This window comes from Protopterus annectens, chromosome 12.part0, assembly GCF_019279795.1.
Source record: "Protopterus annectens isolate FY-2018-M chromosome 12.part0, PAN1.0, whole genome shotgun sequence".
NCBI lineage: Eukaryota > Metazoa > Chordata > Ceratodontiformes > Protopteridae > Protopterus > Protopterus annectens.
In genome coordinates this window covers 1,370,809,673-1,370,831,008 of record NC_056746.1, presented here as the reverse complement: position 1 = coordinate 1,370,831,008, position 21,336 = coordinate 1,370,809,673, and positions in this window count along the sequence as shown.

The window sequence follows — 21,336 nt, the reverse complement described above, 5'->3', positions numbered from 1 at the left end:
CAAACCACAAATAAATAAATAAATAAATAAAATAAAAATAAAAAAATGAATATATATATATATATATATATATATATATATATATATATATATATATATATGTATATATACATACACACACACACACACACACACACACACACACACACACACACACACACACACACACACACACACACAAGTCCACATGTCATTTTTGGCTTCCTAATGTTTCTGCAGTCTTTGAAGGGGAGAAATATTTTTGTGGGAGATGGATGGGGGAGGGAATCATGAAACTGCATTGGCATTTTATAAATTTTTCTCTTTGTCTGCAGTCTCCTGTATTTTAGTCGGCTGGGTCAGGAATATGCCGGATGAAATTCTGAAACCTGGATTTGCAGTCTTCAGAACAGCATGTACAGCTGTGGAGGGATGCATACTTAGCCTTAGGCTGGGGTATCTGAGCATATTCCTTAGTCTGGGGTATCTTGGCATATTCCTTAGTCTGGGGTATCTGGGCATATTCCCTACATTGAGGAGCGGCAATTTGAAGTAAGAGACTATGTATAAGTATCAGGAGTGAGGGAGGCAAATGGGGGCAATGCCCCGCTTCCAAAATGCTTTACATGCATAACTGTGAATCTCAGAATGTGCAGTTATTTTTTTTTTCTTTTTGGAAAGCACTGTTTAATTTTCAGCATCTCAGAAAATTTTCAGCATCTCAGAAATAGCAGTGTCTGGTCTGCTACTCTTGACAGTGAGAACGCTACCTTGTCTTCTTGTCGATGACTTTTTCAAGTCAACCCTTAATGGAATGGTCAGATTGGCTGTGTGACATTAACAGCATTGTTATCTAAGCCCATATCATTGCACATGGTGTGCTGTGTCACAGGATGTTAACCCCTTTTCTCTGCTTGAGCTCCTGTAACCACCTGCCACTTATAAATGCACTGATAGCTTCAGCCAAGCCTCTGTAGTTTATGCTTTTCCAATTAAGGAGTTTTTGCTTCTATGCTTTATTGTTTATAACAAATAATTTATTTATTCATTTCAGCTGAAAAAAGGCAATGTCTTTTTTTCTTAAAAAGAAATAAAGATACAGACTGTGGCTCCCCAGTATAACTAAATTAATAAAAAAACAACAAAAAAACCCCAATAATATCAACATCCATTATGTATAGTATTGACATCATTCTGGGTCCTCATATACTGAGAGATCTTAATGTTTACCAGTATGTTTCAGGTTATTTGATTTTCTCTTGAGAGCATCCAGGAGTGGTTTAAACGTAAGCCAGGCTTCCAAAATAAGTTCCTGGTACTTGAGAACAGTAAAAGATTCAATATTGCAGCCAAACTTGAAATGAAACTTAAATGGCTCTTTGAACTTGTTAAAGCAATTTTGAGTACTTACTAGCTTGAATTTGTTCTTTTTCATATTAACTTTTACATGTTTTATTCTCCTTGATTAAGGCAGGTGAAGTTGTGTTAGATGTAAATCCAAACAAGAGTTCCAACAAGGCACAAAAACACTGAAAAACTGCAAAAAGTGCCAAGGGACACGAAGAACACCTGCCAAGTGACAGTAAAGGATATGTATTGAACCAAAGCAGACGTTCCACAAAGCACATTAACGCTTCACAAATACAATACATTTTCATTCATAACAAACTTCATCAGATGCGGTCTGCAGTACTCCACACAGCTTTCTCCTGCTTTCTCGTATGTACTAGCTTGAACAATGTATCCATACACAACTTGCAAAAAGTTATGACTGAGTAAAAATAAATGTTTTTTCTATACATGTAGATATTTTTTCGGTTACATAAAAGATCTTTACATTTTCTCCACTCTACTTTTCTACCTTTCAGAACATTCCGGTACAATCCACAGGTAGCTGAAGGTTATTATCTCACCCGCTGCCCATGCATAGTATAGATGCTGGGCTTAGAAACTGCAAGTGCTGCTCACGCGCATTCCTCTGGTTTTCCTCCTTCGCTATTATCTTTCTGCTATAGACCTTCTTTTTTCCTAAATCATAACACTCGTATTTCCTCTGGAAATACGAATACTGCTCCCGTTGTACGAATACTGCTACCGTTGTACGAATACTGCTCCCGTTGTAATTAGTTGCATGCTTATCCGACTACCACCAACTTCTTTATCCTCAATACTTGCATAATTATTACACAGAACCATACACCTGTAACTCAACCGCAATGCATCCATTTCCCTCATCCATACCAGTTCTGTTTTATTCTGTCCTTTAAAAATAAATATTTAAAAGAGCAGCCCATATTTAGGTCCCTGGAATGGGTAACCATAGTCCCATTTGATTTAGGATATGCAGCCAGTTCATTAGGTTTGGGTCTGAGATTGCTCTGTAAGCCAGACATAAGTCTATATGATACAGAGCAAAGTGACACAGAGTTTAGTCGATTTGTGTATGGCACTTGCTGGAGTCTTTTGATTTTCTCTGTTAGAAACCTCTGAGGTCTCTCCATGTGCTGCAGGTGCTTTGTAAGGTACATGCTAAATGGGGTGTTATACTCAGTTATGGGCTGAATAAGTGATGAGTATTGAGGAGTTATAACCTCTTTGGCTCTTCAGGCAATGCCTTTACTAATCAAGTGGCTTTGGCAACCAGTTCAAGGCTTTGATGACTTGTTCTTCAGATATGTAGTGTGTGTAGGGGGGGGGGGGCGTTTGGGGCAAGGTTTATGATAGATTTGCAAGGGATAGAGGAGGTGAAATTTTCTGCAAACCTATCCGCTAGCAGGTTTGCTGTCTTTGTGGGGTCAGTGCGTGTGACACCATTGGTCACTAGTTTTGTACATGCTTGGGTCCTCCCTTTTAGGCTACGTACATAGCTGTAAAAGGCCTTATGGTTATCCTTGGCTGTGGTAGTTAAGGTTTTCTCAAAGAGGCCCTTAGAGAATTTCACAAGTTGTCTTTTTTGCCTATTTAGGCTGAGGAGGGTGCTTTTCCATTTTGGGGTCTCACCTTTGTTTTCATAGACAGGAACGTTTTGCATTTATTGTAAAGTTTGTTGATGCTGGATGTCTGCCATGGTGGCTTGTTTTTACTTGGGTCTCTGGCTTTGATTCCTTCTGGTACAGTCAAGTCTATACACTTATGCAAGTGATTGTACAGGACGTTAGTGTAAGCTTTGGTGTAGTTACCACTTCCAGCCGGGAGTGGGGCTTGGAATGCCTTTATACCTTCCCCTAGGAGGGTATAGTTTGCCTTGGTGAATTTTTTTAGTCTGATTTTGCCCTTGTGAGTTCTGGTGTTAGTACCACCTCGCAGGTGACTGATTTGTGGCCAGATGTAACTAATGAGGGTATTACAACTGTGGTAGTGCATCCGTTTGACATGTTTTTGAGGACCAGATCTAGTATGTTTGTTCCTCTTGACAGGGCATGAAGAATTTGTTCCAGGGTATTTGAGTTAACAAAGTCAAATAACTTTTGCTCTAGTGGGTTAGGGCTAGCATTGGCTTCCCAGCTGATGGTGGGATAATTGAAATCCCTCATAACCAGATTGTTCGATAATATTTGGATTGTTTTCAGTTTGGTCAAGTAGGCTTTGTGCATGTCATGATCCAAGTAGGGGGATCTATAACTGGCTGTGACTTAAATAGGGGTCTTACCCATTGTAATCTGAACTTGGAATAAATCCATGGAGTTGTCCAATCTAACTGGATGGGAGGTGAATTTATCTCTAATATAGACAAAAACACTACCTCCTTTGGTTCTCACACATTCATTTTGCAGTACGAAGGTGTGGAAGGCATTGCAGCCTTGCAAGGCCAGTGTACTCTCTGCGGCCTTGAACCAGATTTCTGTGACTGCACAGACATCTACATTTTCCAGTGGTAGAAGTGCTTCCAGGGCATGCAGTTTTTGGTTTAAGCTCCTAGCATTTATTAGCATGATCCTTATTTTGTTATGATTGGCAAATTTCACATTGGTAAGTTTGTTTTTGAGACCTTGCCTAAAAAAGTCACTATGGGGAAGGCAAGACCCTTTGCCAGCAGCCAAAAGCCTAGAGATGCCAGATGCAAACTGTCTCTGGTAAAGCAGTGAGGTTTGTCTACCATGGCTTCCCAGGCTGACAGGAACTGGATCCCCTTTGAATGACAGCTCAAACTAAGCCATTTATTGAAATCAATCTTTTTCTTTTGTTTATACTGTGGAATCATTCTAGGTGAGGGTAGTATGCTGCTCAAGGTTAGGGACAAACCTGCCTGGGACATGTACTCAGAGAGGTCAGTCATGTCTGTCTTTATATAGTCCAATGAGGTGTATCTCAGGTCTTTCACTCCAGCATGAGCTATGACAGAGACATAATGGTACTTATTGCTGAGAGACCTGAGTGAATGCGTGATCAGATGAATCCTGGCACCAGACAGGCAGCTGACCGTGACTTTTCTTTGTCCAACCTGGTGAGTGGGACATCTGTTTGTCTCACTATTGAGTCTCCAATGAATAGAACATTTGTTTTTTCAGTTTTACTCCTTATGGGCTTGGTAGGTGAGACACTGGTGTTGCTGTGTGTCATGGGTGCTGTGGGAACTGTGTTAGTTGTAGCTGTCTTGTGTTTTGGAGGTCTCTGGTATCTCAGTAGGTTTTTTTTTTGAGAGAACCTCTGCATATGTTGATTTTTGTGTTGGATTCGTACTATGAGTATGAGTAGTGGTACTATGTGCATGTGTAGTGGTTTGTGGGTTGACAGCCTCTTCTGTCTTACTGTTTTAAGAGAGCATGCATTCATGATTCTTGGTGTAGATACATTTCTTACACTCTGTACTAGAGTGAGTTATTAGTAGAGGATTGTCAGTGTACATGAGGGAATTGCTACACTGCCTCAAGAGACCCAAGTCAACAAGGCTGGCAGGAGAAACAATGGTAGTCCAAATGCCCATAAAGCTAGGTTGAAGATTGTTGACACTGGGGGGGCTTTTCAGGATTGATAAGAAGAGCTCACTAGATGAATGGATATTACTGCCTGTAGTTTTTTGTTTGTAATTTAATAGGTTTCAGCTCACTAGCAGTATTTCTTTGACTGGGAAAATACTAAGGATGAGGGCTACACTAATGTGCTACAGCTGTAACTAAGGGAAACACTGTTGAATTAATCTGTCTGGCTATGCTGGACAATTTTGCAGCAGTGTACAATACTGCTTGATGAGCAAACAAGCAGAAATCTGCTCAAACGCAGGGCTTAAATACCAGAAGCTAAAAACTTGGAAAAAAAATTAAAAGGTTCAAAAGGACCAATGAGAATGCTTATTCCAAACCCTAGACCAACCACCCTTCACCAGACAGGTTCCAATCAGCACAATGCTCTCATTAGAGTGCAGAAAGCCCCCTTCCAATCCAAGATGGCCTGGAAAACATGCTCAGAACAAACAGCCACTATAAACAGACCCAGATGCAGCAAACCTGTATCTGGACTATGTTACAACTACTAGCTACCCTAGTTTCAGTGGGAACCACTAGAAAATGTTTAATACAGCAGAAAAATATCAACAAAGATTACCCCTCAGGTAATGAACTGTGCGTGAATCAAAGTCCAAACACAAACACAAGCAAACTCGCACAGATACACAGCCGAATGAAACCAAAGAATGGATCTCGAAATGTATCAAAAACAGAATTTAATCAAAATGGTGAGCATTTTCACAATCACAAATTGCTTCTTCAGACCAAGTGAAAGTAGAAACAAACTAATTAAATAGTATATACAAATATGTTCAATTAATTAATCAATCAGTCTCAGAGAATTAAAGTTGTCATACGATCACATAAAAATACCTAAGATAACTAACTGGCAACAGAAATTATACTACAAAAACACATCTCAATCATAAAAATACAATGCATCTATTTAACGTCCTACTTTTCAACTCTGGTTTTAAGGAGACTAGGTCATTTAGACCTGAACCTCTATGGGCACTGAGCCTGAACATCCAACGTAACTCCGTGCGTTCATTTTCATTAACTAAGCCCCCCATCCACATATTCTCTTGCACCACTTCTAAAACCTGAAAGAGAAACCCATGTTCCTCCTCTTTTTCTTTTATATGTTTAGCTAAGGCACTATAGTCTAGGCCTTTCCTCGTACAATACTCATGATCCCTTATATGTTCTCTCAACCGCCTATTAGTTTTTCCTATGTAAAACATTCCACATTTTTCACAATGGGACGACTATACTATATGTTTAGTATTGCAATCTACTGCTGTTCTAATATAGAATGTTCTTCCAGTGTCAGGGTGCACAAAAGACAAGGGCTGATCTATATACTTTCAAAAGGCACATTCATTGCATTTCTTCGTGCCTACTAAATCATCATTCCCCACATTCCTTATGGCCCTTGGGTAGCATAACCTCTGTTTAATTAATTTTTTATTCTTATAACTAAAGACAGGTTTCGAGGTTACTAACCCCGTCATATTATCACATTTGTTTGTAAAATACGCCAATTTTTCATGATGATGTCCCTTACCACACTAACATCGCTACTGTAGGTTAAACAAAAGGTATAACCACTTCCGATTTAATCCGTGCATGCCTGCTCTTAGTAGGAGAGGACAAATGAGGTTTTACAATGGTATTCCTGTTTCTCTTAGCCAACATACAGGCTCCCTCAACCTTAGAGTTTTTATATCCCCGTTTAACAAACTCATAACTACTCAGTTGTAAACTTGTTTCAAAATCATTTACAGCAACTGAAAGCCTAGAAGTCCGCATCATTTGTCCCTTAAAAACACTGGAGAACACATGTTTAGGGTGCATACTATTACGACACACACAAAATGGCCGATAACAGTCTTTCCTAAATAACCTAGTGAAAACTTTTCCTTCACTTCCCTTAATGATCTGTATGTCAAGATATTCAATATGTGTTGTTGAATAATTGAAAAAGAATTTCAAGAATTTACTACGATGATTCAAGGCCTCGACAAACTGAATAAGTTGTTTAGCCCCACTTCTCCATAGCAAGAAAAATCGTCCACAAAGTGTCGAAAAAAAACAATCTGGTGACCTATTAGTTTCAACTCATTATTACTCTCCCATTCAGCCATAACGAAGTTGGCGTAGCTATTGGCACATGGTGTGCCCATGTCAGAACTTTCCTGTTCATGCTCTTTCAGATGTGCATAAAGGTCTTGTAAAAACTGCTTACTGTCCCTCAATACAAATGGATATTGTTGTATCACAGATATCAATTGCTTCTCTACATAAATAGCAGAAAAATAACAGTGAGACACTAAAAAAATGTTTAAAACAGCAGAAAATTAGCAAGGAGACTGTAAATAATGTTTTAAACAGCTAACAAATCAGTTAATATAACACTGCTTGGCGGGAAAACCAGAACAAGCAGAACAGACTGCTTTGCAACAGTGAAAACACCAGCAAATACTCAACAAACAGTGAAAATAGCAAAAAGAGCTTCACAAACAGTGAAAACAATACAATCCTAATAAACAGGCACAGCAAGGCAGAGAACTGCAGTACAACAGTGTAAATTAGTACGTAATCAAACAGTAACAACAGCAATACAATCCTATTAAACAGGCACAGCAAGGCAGAGAACTGCAGTACAACAGTGTAGATTAGTACGCAATCAAACAGTAACAACAGCAATACAATCCTATTAAACAGGCACAGGAAGGCAGAGAACGGCAGTACAACAGTGTAGATTAGTACGTAATCAAACAGTAACAACAGCAATACAATCCTATTAAACATGCACAGTAAGGCAGAGAATGGCAGTACAACAGTGTAGATTAGTACGCAATCAAACAGTAACAACAGCAATACAATCCTATTAAACAGGCACAGCAAGGCAGAGAACGGCAGTACAACAGTGTAGATTAGTACGCAATCAAACAGTAACAACAGCAATACAATCCTATTAAACAGGCACAGGAAGGCAGAGAACGGCAGTACAACAGTGTAGATTAGTACATAATCAAACAGTAACAACAGCAATACAATCCTATTAAACAGGCACAGGAAGGCAGAGAACGGCAGTACAACAGTGTAGATTAGTACGTAATCAAACAGTAACAAAAGCAATACAATCCTATTAAACAGGCACAGCAAGGCAAAGAACGGCAGTACAACAGTGTAGATTAGTACGTAATCAAACAGTAACAACAGCAATACAATCCTATTAAACAGGCACAGCAAGGCAGAGAACGGCAGTACAACAGTGTAGATTAGTACGTAATCAAACAGTAACAACAGCAATACAATCCTATTAAACATGCACAGTAAGGCAGAGAACGGCAGTACAACAGTGTAGATTAGTACGCAATCAAACAGTAACAACAGCAATACAATCCTATTAAACAGGCACAGCAAGGCAGAGAACGGCAGTACAACAGTGTAGATTAGTACGCAATCAAACAGTAACAACAGCAATACAATCCTATTAAACAGGCACAGGAAGGCAGGGAACGGCAGTACAACAGTGTAGATTAGTACATAATCAAACAGTAACAACAGCAATACAATCCTATTAAACAGGCACAGGAAGGCAGAGAACGGCAGTACAACAGTGTAGATTAGTACGTAATCAAACAGTAACAAAAGCAATACAATCCTATTAAACAGGCACAGCAAGGCAGAGAACGGCAGTACAACAGTGTAGATTAGTACGTAATCAAACAGTAACAACAGCAATACAATCCTATTAAACAGGCACAGCAAGGCAGAGAACTGCAGTACAACAGTGTAGATTAGTACGCAATCAAACAGTAACAACAGCAATACAATCCTATTAAACAGGCACAGGAAGGCAGGGAACTGCAGTACAGCAGTGTAGATTAGTACGTAATCAAACAGTAACAACAGCAATACAATCCTATTAAACAGGCACAGGAAGGCAGAAAACGGCAGTACAACAGTGTAGATTAGTACGTAATCAAACAGTAACAACAGCAATACAATCCTATTAAACAGGCACAGGAAGGCAGAGAACTGCAGTACAGCAGTGTAGATTAGTACGTAATCAAACAGTGACAACAGCAATACAATCCTATTAAACAGGCACAGTAAGGCAGAGAATGGCAGTACAACAGTGTAGATTAGTACGGAATCAAACAGTAACAACAGCAATACAATCCTATTAAACAGGCACAGGAAGGCGGAGAACGGCAGTATAACAGTGTAGATTAGTACGTAATCAAACAGTAACAGCAGCAATACAATCCTATTAAACAGGCACAGGAAGGCAGAGAACGGCAGTACAACAGTGTAGATTAGTACGTAATCAAACAGTAACAACAGCAATACAATCCTATTAAACAGGCACAGGAAGGCAGAGAACTGCAGTACAGCAGTGTAGATTAGTACGTAATCAAACAGTAACAACAGCAATACAATCTTATTAAACAGGCACAGTAAGACAGAGAATGGCAGTACAACAGTGTAGATTAGTACGTAATCAAACAGTGACAACAGCAATACAATCCTATTAAACAGGCACAGTAAGGCAGAGAATGGCAGTACAACAGTGTAGATTAGTACGTAATCAAACAGTAACAACAGCAATACAATCCTATTAAACAGGCACAGTAAGGCAGAGAACGGCAGTACAACAGTGTAGATTAGTACGTAATCAAACAGTGACAACAGCAATACAATCCTATTAAACAGGCACAGTAAGACAGAGAACGGCAGTACAACAGTGTAGATTAGTATGTAATCAAACAGTAACAACAGCAATACAATCCTATTAAACAGGCACAGGAAGGCAGAGAACGGCAGTACAACAGTGTAGATTAGTACGTAATCAAACAGTAACAACAGCAATACAATCCTATTAAACAGGCACAGTAAGGCAGAGAACGGCAGTACAACAGTGTAGATTAGTACGTAATCAAACAGTAACAACAGCAATACAATCCTATTAAACAGGCACAGCAAGGCAGAGAACTGCAGTACAACAGTGTAGTTTAGTACGTAATCAAACAGTGACAACAGCAATACAATCCTATTAAACAGGCACAGGAAGGCAGAGAACGGCAGTACAACAGTGTAGATTAGTACGTAATCAAACAGTAACAACAGCAATACAATCCTATTAAACAGGCACAGGAAGGCAGAGAACGGCAGTACAACAGTGTAGATTAGTACGTAATCAAACAGTGACAACAGCAATACAATCCTATTAAACAGGCAGAGTAAGGCAGAGAACGGCAGTACAACAGTGTAGATTAGTACGTAATCAAACAGTAACAGCAGCAATACAATCCTATTAAAAGGCACAGTAAGGCAGAGAACGGCAGTACAACAGTGTAGATTAGTACGTAATCAAACAGTAACAACAGCAATACAATCCTATTAAACAGGCACAGGAAGGCAGAGAACTGCAGTACAGCAGTGTAGATTAGTACGTAATCAAACAGTAACAACAGCAATACAATCCTATTAAACATGCACAGTAAGGCAGAGAAAGGCAGTACAACAGTGTAGATTAGTACGTAATCAAACAGTGACAACAGCAATACAATCCTATTAAACAGCACAGGAAGGCAGAGAACAGCAGTACAACAGTGTAGATTAGTATGTAATCAAACAGTAACAACAGCAATACAATTCTATTAAATAGGCACAGGAAGGCAGAGAACGGCAGTACAACAGTGTAGATTAGTACGTAATCAAACAGTAACAACAGCAATATAATCCTATTAAACAGGCACAGGAAGGCAGGGAACTGCAGTACAGCAGTGTAGATTAGTACGTAATCAAACAGTAACAACAGCAATACAATCTTATTAAACAGGCACAGGAAGGCAGAGAACGGCAGTACAACAGTGTAGATTAGTACGTAATCAAACCGTAACAACAGCAATACAATCCTATTAAACAGGCACAGGAAGGCAGAGAACTGCAGTACAGCAGTGTAGATTAGTACGTAATCAATCAGTGACAACAGCAATACAATCCTATTAAACAGGCACAGGAAGGCAGAGAACGGCAGTACAACAGTGTAGATTAGTACGTAATCAAACAGTAACAACAGCAATACAATCCTATTAAACAGGCACAGGAAGGCAGAGAACGGCAGTACAGCAGTGTAGATTAGTACGTAATCAAACAGTGACAACAGCAATACAATCCTATTAAACAGGCACAGTAAGGCAGAGAACGGCAGTACAACAGTGTAGATTAGTACGTAATCAAACAGTAACAACAGCAATACAATCCTATTAAACAGGCACAGGAAGGCAGAGAACTGCAGTACAGCAGTGTAGATTAGTACGCAATCAAACAGTGACAACAGCAATACAATCCTATTAAACAGGCACAGGAAGGCAGAGAATGGCAGTGCAACAGTGTAGATTAGTATGTAATCAAACAGTAACAACAGCAATACAATCCTATTAAACAGGCACAGTAAGGCAGAGAGCTGCAGTACAACAGTGTAGATTAGTACGTAATCAAACAGTAACAACAGCAATACAATCCTATTAAACAGGTACAGGAAGGCAGAGATTGGCAGTACAACAGTGTAGATTAGTACGTAATCAAACAGTAACAACAGCAATACAATCCTATTAAACAAGCACAGTAAGGCAGAGAACTGCAGTACAACAGTGTAGATTAGTACGTAATCAAACAGTAACAACAGCAATACAATCCTATTAAACAGGCACAGGAAGGCAGAGAACTGCAGTACAACAGTGTAGATTAGTACGTAATCAAACAGTAACAACAGCAATACAATCCTATTAAACAGGCACAGGAAGGCAGAGAACGGCAGTACAACAGTCTAGATTAGTACACAGTATATAAATACAGTAATAAAATATGCAGCAGGCAATAAAAAAGTGGAGTAAATAGTACAAATAAGCAAAAAATTGGCAACTTGTGTTTTTTTTGGAAGCTCATTAGCCTCTAGTTGTCTGATATTTCAGCTTTAAGTTTTGGCTGGTAGCCCACCTCAGTTCAGCTTGGTACAAACAAGTAGACTTTGAAATCTAATACTGTATAAACTTAATAGCCACAAAACCATTTTACTCACAGGCATGTAAATACATCTAGGTAATAATATCATTATTAAAGTTTAACTATCCTGGATCACTTCAAATATTCCATATGAAACTATAATATTAGTTGATCTCAATATTGACTGTAAAATCATATACTCCGATAACCTAAGAAATAATATTCACCTGCTTAAATTCTCCCAACTTATAACTGCATCCACTCTGTACAATAATATCCACTGCTAACAGTCCACAGTTGATTGGATTCCAACAAAACCTTCCCCTGTGGCACTCTACCGGATAGTCTTGGTGACTATCCCAGTGTTTGTAGTCAGGTAGCTAAACCACATGCAAAACTTACACAGCCACAGTCTTGTCAGAAAACTCTACATCTAACAAAGACATTTTCTCAATACACTGAGACTATATAACCTAAAATCACATAATGCTCTCTCTCTCTGTAAAACTTCTTAACTCTGTAGTTCCCCTGTAGAACTAAATGGAAGAAATCCAACCCGCTCCTTGCCTGGCTTGAGAAAATAAACAGCTTATGAACCAGAAGGAGAAAGCTTGAAAGGCTTGGATAAAAAAATGAAACAGTCCTAAACTTCTAGACTTTGAAGACATCTTTGGATACTTCATCATTCAAGACAAAAACTTTTATGCCACACTATAAAATTAATTTTAACAACGATTGCAAAACATACTGGAACTCAGTCAATAACCTGCTGATCCCTGGCCTGGCTCTGCAGCCATGCAGCCAACTCCAAACACAGAAGAGCTAAATGACACCACTAAAAAGTTTAATACCTATTTTATTCAAAGAGTTCTATCCTTAACCAGCGATGCATGTATGGCAGCTGTCATAGTCCGTCCCCCGGCTAATGACTACCATATACCTTCTTCTTTTCAACCAGAACCTACCACTGTCATCAAAAAACATTTATAAGCACTCCAACCCAAAACAACAGCCCCTGACATCCTCCTAGGGGAAGACCTTAAAACTGCTGCTGAAGCAATTGTATTTCCTGTATCATTTCTGATCCACCACTCATTGCAGAGAACAAGGTCCTGGTATTATGGAAAAAAATAATTTATTATACTGCTGCATGTGTGGGGGGGGGGGGGGGGGCTCCTCCAATGTCTCAACCTTCTGGCCTATAGTCATACTATTTCCATTATGCAAAGTGTTAGAGAAATGCGCACACACAGCTTCTCAATCAGTAGAAAACAAGCTCCTCTCCCACACCCAACACGGTTTCACCCCCCCCCAATAATACAACTACTGACCTCACTTTTGATAATACTGTCAACAGTCATAGAAATGATGAAAATGTATTTTCTCTGATCTATGTAAAGCTTTTGACTCTGTGTCCTATCAGAAACTCCTTTAAAACTCATCACTGATGACCTTGCCAGCTGCTCACTTCTCTGTTTTTCTAGCTATGCCTCAGACAAGGCTTAAGCAGTTAAATGGAAAAAATAATTCTCCACTTTCTATTGGTGTCCCACAGGGATCTATAGTTGGAACATTATTATTTTTACAATTTTTTCATTAATAATCTTCATACTGCATTAGACATGCTAAATAGTGTAATATGTTGATAATTTAATCATGACTTGGTCTACTAAAACTCTGTCAAAACTCCAAGAGCAGACTCAGCAATCCTTTTCCTCTGTTGAAACATGCCTGACAATTCACAGCTCCTCCTAAATCCCCTGAAAATTAAACTAATATTATCTGTCCCTAAACACCTTAAAGTCCTCTGTCACGATCACCTAAACCAACAATACAAATATTGGTGTGATAAACCAATCAGGACTACTTGGCGTAATTATTGACAGTCAGATGAAATTTGATCTCCACGTATCACATACAGTAAAAAGAACTCATGAAAATCTTGGTTAGCTATAGAGAACAAAAGTCTTCTTCAATGATATGAAAAACTCATACCCACAACTTTCCGACTTGTACTCGTCCTTTATGCAGCCCCTATGTTTACAAATAATCAAGCCTCACTGCCATCTAAGCTGCAGCAAAACTACAATAAAAAGTACAGTTGTGTACCTACCATAAATGTAGATGTTCGAGTGTATTCACTGTTGCAGTCATTACACTTGGGTTATCCTGCTGGCAGGCTACCCGCAGTTGGCCTGAATTCCAAAGTCCTGGTCCGGCGTCGGTTGCTGTCGCCTCTTCCCTGACATCAGTGCGCGAGGGTTATAAAAGATGCAGCCGATGCCATTTTCTTCAGGTTTTTCTTGCCCCAGATGTTAGGTGCCCCAAAAGGGTAGGCTAAAAATTCTGCTCATAAAAAAGCATGCATGAACATAAACATTACCTTCATCTACAAGCAAATACACCACATAGGTTGTATAGAATAGAGAAGTACAGATAAGTCCCAGCAATGAAAGGGGGATGGAGGGAGGGTAACCTGGACTGCAACAGTGAATACACTCGAACATCTACATTTATGGTAGGTACACAACTGTACTATGTTCATCGTGTTTCACTGTTGCAGTCATTACACTTGGGTTGAATCCCAAAGCTGAGGTTGGGTGGCTGGGCCTAGATAGAAAAAGGAGTGGCTATGAGGTCCTGCAGAACTGCAGTGGCAAAGCCTGCTCTGGATTTAGAGTAAAGAGATAAGTGGTAGTGCTTTGTAAAAGTGTGCAATGAAGTCCAAGTTGCAGCCTCCAAAATGTCCTTGGTTGGTACTCCTCTGAGGAAGGCTGCTGAAGTGGCTGCTGCTCTGGTAGTGTGTGAGGCCTAATGCCCTTGGGCACTGGTTTGCCATGTTGTGAATAACAGAAACGAATGAAGTGGCCTATCCATTTTGAAATAGTCTGCTTTGAAATAGCTTTTCCTTGCGATCCTGCAGCATATGCCACTAAGAGTTGCTCAGTCTTTCTGAAGGCTTTAGTTTTGTCCAAGTAGAAGCGTAGCTGTCTGTGTATGTCCAAAGAATGCAGAAGTCTCTCCCCCTTATTCTGTGGGTTTAGATAAAAGGTAGGCAAATGAATGGTTTGGTTAAGAGCCACACTGGACACTACCTTAGGCATAAATGTTGGGTTTGTCCTTAGAGAAACTCTGTCCGGATGGAAAATAATAAAAGGTCCCACAGCCATTAGTGCCTGTAACTCTGAGACTCTTCTTGCTGAGGTTATTGCTAGGAGCAGAGCTGTTTTCCATGATAAGTATTTTATCTCAGCTGTATTGGCTGGCTCAAAAGGAGACAGTGCGAGCTTTTCCAAGACAAAATTGAGGTCCCATGCAGGTGTTGGAGCTCTCCTTGGAGGTCTTATGTTTTTGGCCCCTCTGAGGTACTGCCTTAGCAGTGGATGTGAAAAAAAATTGGTGGATCCGTATTTTAATGAGCTGAAATGGCAGAGGCATGAATCTTAATTGATGAGAAGGATAGGTTTTTGTCCAGCATCTCAGTTAGGTATTGTAAAATCTGAGGAATATTTGATACAAGCGTGTCCATTCCTTGTGCCTGGTTCCAAGCACAGAATCTCTTCCATTTTTCTGTATAAGATTTTCTGGTGCTGGGCCTCCTGGCCTCCAAAATAACATCCATAACTGCTTTAGAGAGAGGTGTGTTCTGAATGGTTACATTATCAGCCATGCAGCCAGATTTAGGGTTCTGAGTTGGCTGTGCAGGATCTGATTGTTTTGTTGGGTCAGCAAATGAAGAATTTGGGGTAATGTCCAGGCTGGGCCTTGAGACAAGCTCTTTAGGATTGGGTATAAGTGCTGGCGTGGCCAGTCTGGGTCAATCAGTATCATTTTTGGCTTCTCTTGTCTAACCTTTAGGAGTACCTTGGGGAGGAGAGGCAGTAGAGGAAAGGCATATACTGTAAGGGTTTTCCAGCTGAATGATAGGGCATCCACTTTCCATGCTTGTTTGTGACAAGTCCTTGTGCAGAATCTCTGTAGTTGGCAGTTGGGCGGGGAGGCAAATAGATCTATGTCTGGGCATCCCCATTTCCTTGTTATCATGCTGAAAATTTGTGGATCTAGTTTCCACTCGTGAGGATCCTAGAGATTTCTGCTTAGTTCGTCTGCCAGAGTATTTGTCTTTCCTAGCAGGAATTACGCTTGCAGGTGTACTTGACAAGTCAATGCTGTGTTGCACAAAGTCATGGCTTGTCTGCAGAGGGGGTAGGAATGTATGCCTCCCTGCTTGTTTATGTACCACATGACTGTAGTATTGTCCGTCTTTACCAGCAGTTGTCCTGGATGAAGTAGATCCTTGAAGGCTGTCAGGGCATTCTGAACAGCTAGCATCTCTTTTTGATTGATATGAAGATGCATTTAGCTTGCTGGCCATGCTCTCTGAATACATTTTCCTGCCATGTGGGCCTCCCCAGGCATAATCTGAAGCATCTGTTGTTAGTGTCTGCCTGGCCGTGGGTAGAGTGAATGGCTGTCCCTTGTTGTGGTGACAGCCCTGTGCCCACCATCGAAACTCCTGTTGCAGGCAGGGAATGAGGGTAATTAATGTTTCCAGGCTGTGGCAATGTTGAGTCCAAACAGTTTTTAGATACCATTGTAGCTTCCTCATATGCAGTCTTGCATATGGAATTAGTAGAATGCAGGATGCCATGAAGCACAAAGCCTGCAGATTTTTTCTTGCAGATAACTGGGTCTTTGTTGCCAATATTTCAAAGTAAGAAGTCAGTTGCCTTTGTTTGTCTGGCATGAGATAAGCCATCTGGGCAGTTGTATTTAAGCTTGCACCCAGGAATATTATCTCTTGAGAGGGTACTATTTTTGATTTCTTTTCGTTTACCGTGTACCCTAGGCAAATTAGTAATCTTTTTACAAATGTCAGATGCCTCAGTAGAATGTCTTTGTTCTCTGCTTGAATGCCTTAATCGTCGAAGTAAGGGTATATTTGAATTCCCCTTTGTCTGCAGAAAGCAATCACTGGTGCCAGACATTTTGTGAAGACCCTGGGCGCAGTAGATAAGCCAAAGGGCAGTGCAGAAAATTGGTAGTGCATTGATCCAGCTATAAAACTGAGGTATCGTCTGCAAGATTGTCTGATTGGGACATGCAGGTATGCCTCTTTTAGGTCCAAAGTTACAAGCCAAGCCTTCTTGCCCAGCATGGGCAGAAGCTGCTGCAGAGTCAACATTTTGAATTTTGGAACGTCCAGAAAAGTGTTTAGAATAGACAGCTCCAGTACTAGTCTCCAGGCTTTGTCCTTTCTGAGTACCAGGAATAGTCTTGAGTAAAATTCTTGTCCCTGCTCTTGCTGTGGTACTCGCTGAATGGCCCTCATGTCCATGAGGGATGTAACTTGCTTTTGTGCCTCTGCCCATTGATTTTGTGGCAGGTCTGGCATACCCTTTGCCTTTGGCAGGGTGTGAAAGTGGAACCTGTAGCCCTGGGACACTATATTCAAGACCCATTTGTGGGTGATTATATGCCAATTTTGTGAAAAAAGTGCTAGTTTTCCCCCTAAGGGGGCTGCCAAAAGATAAGTTCTTGGTATTGGCAGAGGAAAATAATTTGGACTGTTTTCTATATGGCTGTGATTTGTCTTTGGCTTTTGGAGGTAGAAGCACCCCGTTGTTTAGGCCTGTATGAGCCTTGGGGCTGGGATCTGCCTCTAGGGCATCTGTATCTGCCTCTTTGTGGCCTGTCTGACACTGGAAAGGACCAATTCTTTGAAGGCCAGTTCCTGCTAAATCTGGGTGGTTGTACCTGTAAGAAATCCTTAACTGTCTGCATAAATTTAGCTTTATCCTCCATTTTCTTCAACACCTCTTCTGTCTTAACACCAAACAAAGTATCATGCTTTAACATGATCAAGCAGATTTTGTTCCTTTAACCAAGCATGCCTTCTAATCTCAGTACCCGTAACAGCGGCCCTGAAAGAGGCCTCCAGTGAATCAAAACCACATTGCAAAGTATGCTTTACCACTTGTTCAGCTGCATGCAATAAATCCTGCATTTCCTTGTTATCTGGACATTCAGAATTTGTCAACATTTTCTGTTTTAGCAGTGACATTAAATATTGCTGATATTTAAGCATATGAAACTGACAATTTAAAGCCCCTACAGCCAAGGTAGCAGAAGTGTAAACTTTTTTCCCCCATCTGTCCTGTGCCCTAGAATCCCTATCAGAAGGGACAGGGTTTTTCGCAGTGGAAGCCTTGACCCTTTGGGACCCTGAGATATAGTTTCTGGATCAGCAGCAGGGTTTTTATATAGAAATCTGTGGGAATCTGGAAGCCTGTAGTGTCTGTCTGGCTTAACCGGTGCAGGGGGTAAAGAGTCAGGAGACTGGCTGGACTCTGAAAATACATCATCTACTATGTCTAGAACAGGTGCAATAGCAAGAGGTCTGTGCTGAGGTAGTAAAAGAAAGTCTCTGAGCCTTTTCTTAGATTCTGAGTAATCTTGGCTCTCCCAGTGAAAGTGCTCCCTCATGGTGTGAAGGGTTTCCCCAAAAGAATAATCCTCAGGAGGGGAGGCTGAAGGAATAGACTCTTCAGCATCAGAATCCTCATAGGGAGGAAGGGAGTATCCCTGTTCAGAAGAGGAGTCAGAGGAAATGGAAACCTGATCTGAAGATTCATATTCTGTCTCTTGCCTAGGCCTCTTATAAGGAGGGGGATGGGAACCCCTGATCAAAGTTATTAGGTCTTCAGCCATTTTAAGCATCTGTTTTTTAGGCATGGAAGTTTGTGCAGGAGAATGCTGTACTTGTTTCTTTGTCTTTAGAGCTGCTTTAGTCTTTGCCTTTGAAGCTGAGGTTGGCTTTACATATAACTGTGTAGGTCTGAAAACACCCTCAGAAGCCGATGCCTGCTCAGTGGCTCCAGACCCATCTGAGGGAATAGTTTCTGAGTGTCCAATACCTGTGGCTTTGAGGTAGTGGGCGTCAGGGGCTGCGAAAGCGCCTAACTGAGACCCGGCGAACCGGCAACTGGCCTAACGGAGACCTCATCATCGGTTTTGGACCTCAGATGCCTGTCCTTTTCCTCTTCCTTGCGCTTTTTATAAACTCCGGTCGTCGGCTGTTCCGACGGCATTATATAATTAAATCTTCAGCCAAAGTCATGAAAAGCAAAATCGTACCGACGCTTAATAGTGCGTTGGTTAAATCTAGCACAAAACCGACAGCTAGCAACGTCATGGTCAGGGCCTAGGTAAGGAATACAGTAAGAATGAAAATCCTTATGAGGTATTTGCTTCTCACAAGAAATACAATTGTTAACTTTTTCTGACATTGGTCTGGAGCAAGGAAAAAGTTTCCCCAACGGCGTACTTAGCTTTAATGAAGACTTCGGATCTGAAATTCGGTTTTGAAAATCTCAGGAGTCGGCCGACTTGCACTTGCGAACTGCTTTTGCTTCAGGCACTGCGTGGCAAGAAAGACTGAAGAAAATGGCATTGGCTGCATCTTTTATACCCCTGGCACACTGACGTCAGGGAAGAGGCGACAGTAACCGACGCCGGACCAGTACTTTGGAATTCAGGCCGACTGCGGGTAGCCTGCCAGCAGGATAACCCAAGTGTAATGACTGCAACAGTGAAACACGATGAACATCTGCCAAATTTACTGCAAACATCAAAGCAGTTTAGCTCTGAAAGAACTAAATTGATTAGAACTGCCATACTATCTATCTTTCTGTAAGCTTACCATAGCGCATACGCTTATATTTATAAGCCTTAAGACACTTTAGCTCTAAAGAACCTCCTCCAACACTACTCCCCCAGAAGAGATTTATGTTGCCAAGATAAATTGTTGCTCTCTATAACAAAATCTTTCACAACTGCAGGAGCTCCATATACTAAACCAGTATAACCAAACTATGGAATACCATCCCTCTAGCCATGAAGGCTTCACTAAATTTTACCTCCTTCAAATCCCAACTTATATGTACATGGTTTTGCTCCTGTATTAGTCCTTGCCAAACACCGTCCTACCCCTAGATTTCCTTTTTCAGTGCACACCTCATCTGCATGAGTAATACTTCTCACCTACTTATGCTATACCTTACATGTGTACTTTCACCGGACAGTACACTGTTTATCCCCTTTCTCCTTATGAATTTATGTGCATAACAACCTTTGCACTTTCACCTTATCTCTTTCTGCTTCTATGACATTCTTTTCACCAAATGCACCCCATATTTCCCTTAACATCCCATTCTGTTTATTTGTACTGCTACCATTTCTCTATCTAACTCATGATGTACTACTTGGCCTCTTTATTGCATTCATCTCCCTGATATACTACAATTAAGCCTGCACCTTTTAGCAATTTTTCTGTTTTTTATAAACTGCTAGAGTCCCTGTCTATTTACTTTCACTATGGCTCTCACTTTGCTTTCTTCTGTTCTGATTCAACCTAACAAATGCACCTGCATTATCTATTAATACTCTTGTCATATACTTTTGTAATGTTCTATTAAAATGTTTTTCTGCAATAGATTTTTTAATTTATGTATAATATTCTTTTATTGTATCCTTATCTGCGGTGGTGGTGCTGCGGCAGCGTTGTCGACTCACAGTCAGACGCTGTCCAGTTCGATTCTCAGCTAGAGCATCTTCTGCATGGAGACATGCATGAATGGGCGTACCTTCATTGAAGGTTGTGCATCAGGGCTAGTAACTCGGCATGTAAAAATCAACTACCAATCATTAGCGGACCGGAGTTCCGCTGTGGTGACCCCTAACCGGGTTAAGCCAAAAGACACATCATCATCATCATTCTTTTATTGTATCTTTGTAGCAAATTGTCTTGCATTTCCTGATACTAACAATGAAGGGGGGGGGTGTAGGGAGGCTTGTCCCCATGCAAAATGTAAAAAAAAGGTACATTTGTGTGTTTTTTTTTCATGTTGGAGTTTTCAGAAACTCGATCTTATGGTCTCGACCTTATGAATTTTGAGTTTCTCAAAACTGGATCATCTCATATAGACCCATACATACATATGTATGTATGTGCATATATATATATATATATATATATATATATATATATATATATATATGGAGCTAGGACTATTGAACGAAAGTTCAATAGTCCGAATCCACAATCACCGAACACACTTTAACAAAAGTGCTTTTACCGAAAAAATGCTTTCATTAAAGTGCGTTAAAAAAAACAAAAAAAACAAAACAATAAATCTACTTTTATGCAGGGAGCAAGCTCCCCTGCACCCCCCCATGTGGGGGGGGCTGTACCCCCCACACCCCCCAGTTTAATAATCTCACTCTGAGATCGCACTACAGTGAGGAAAAGGGAATATTCCTTTATCCGCACCGTAGTATGATCTCCGCAACAGTCATTCCCCCACAACTCCCTCTAACTGCAGGCCTACTT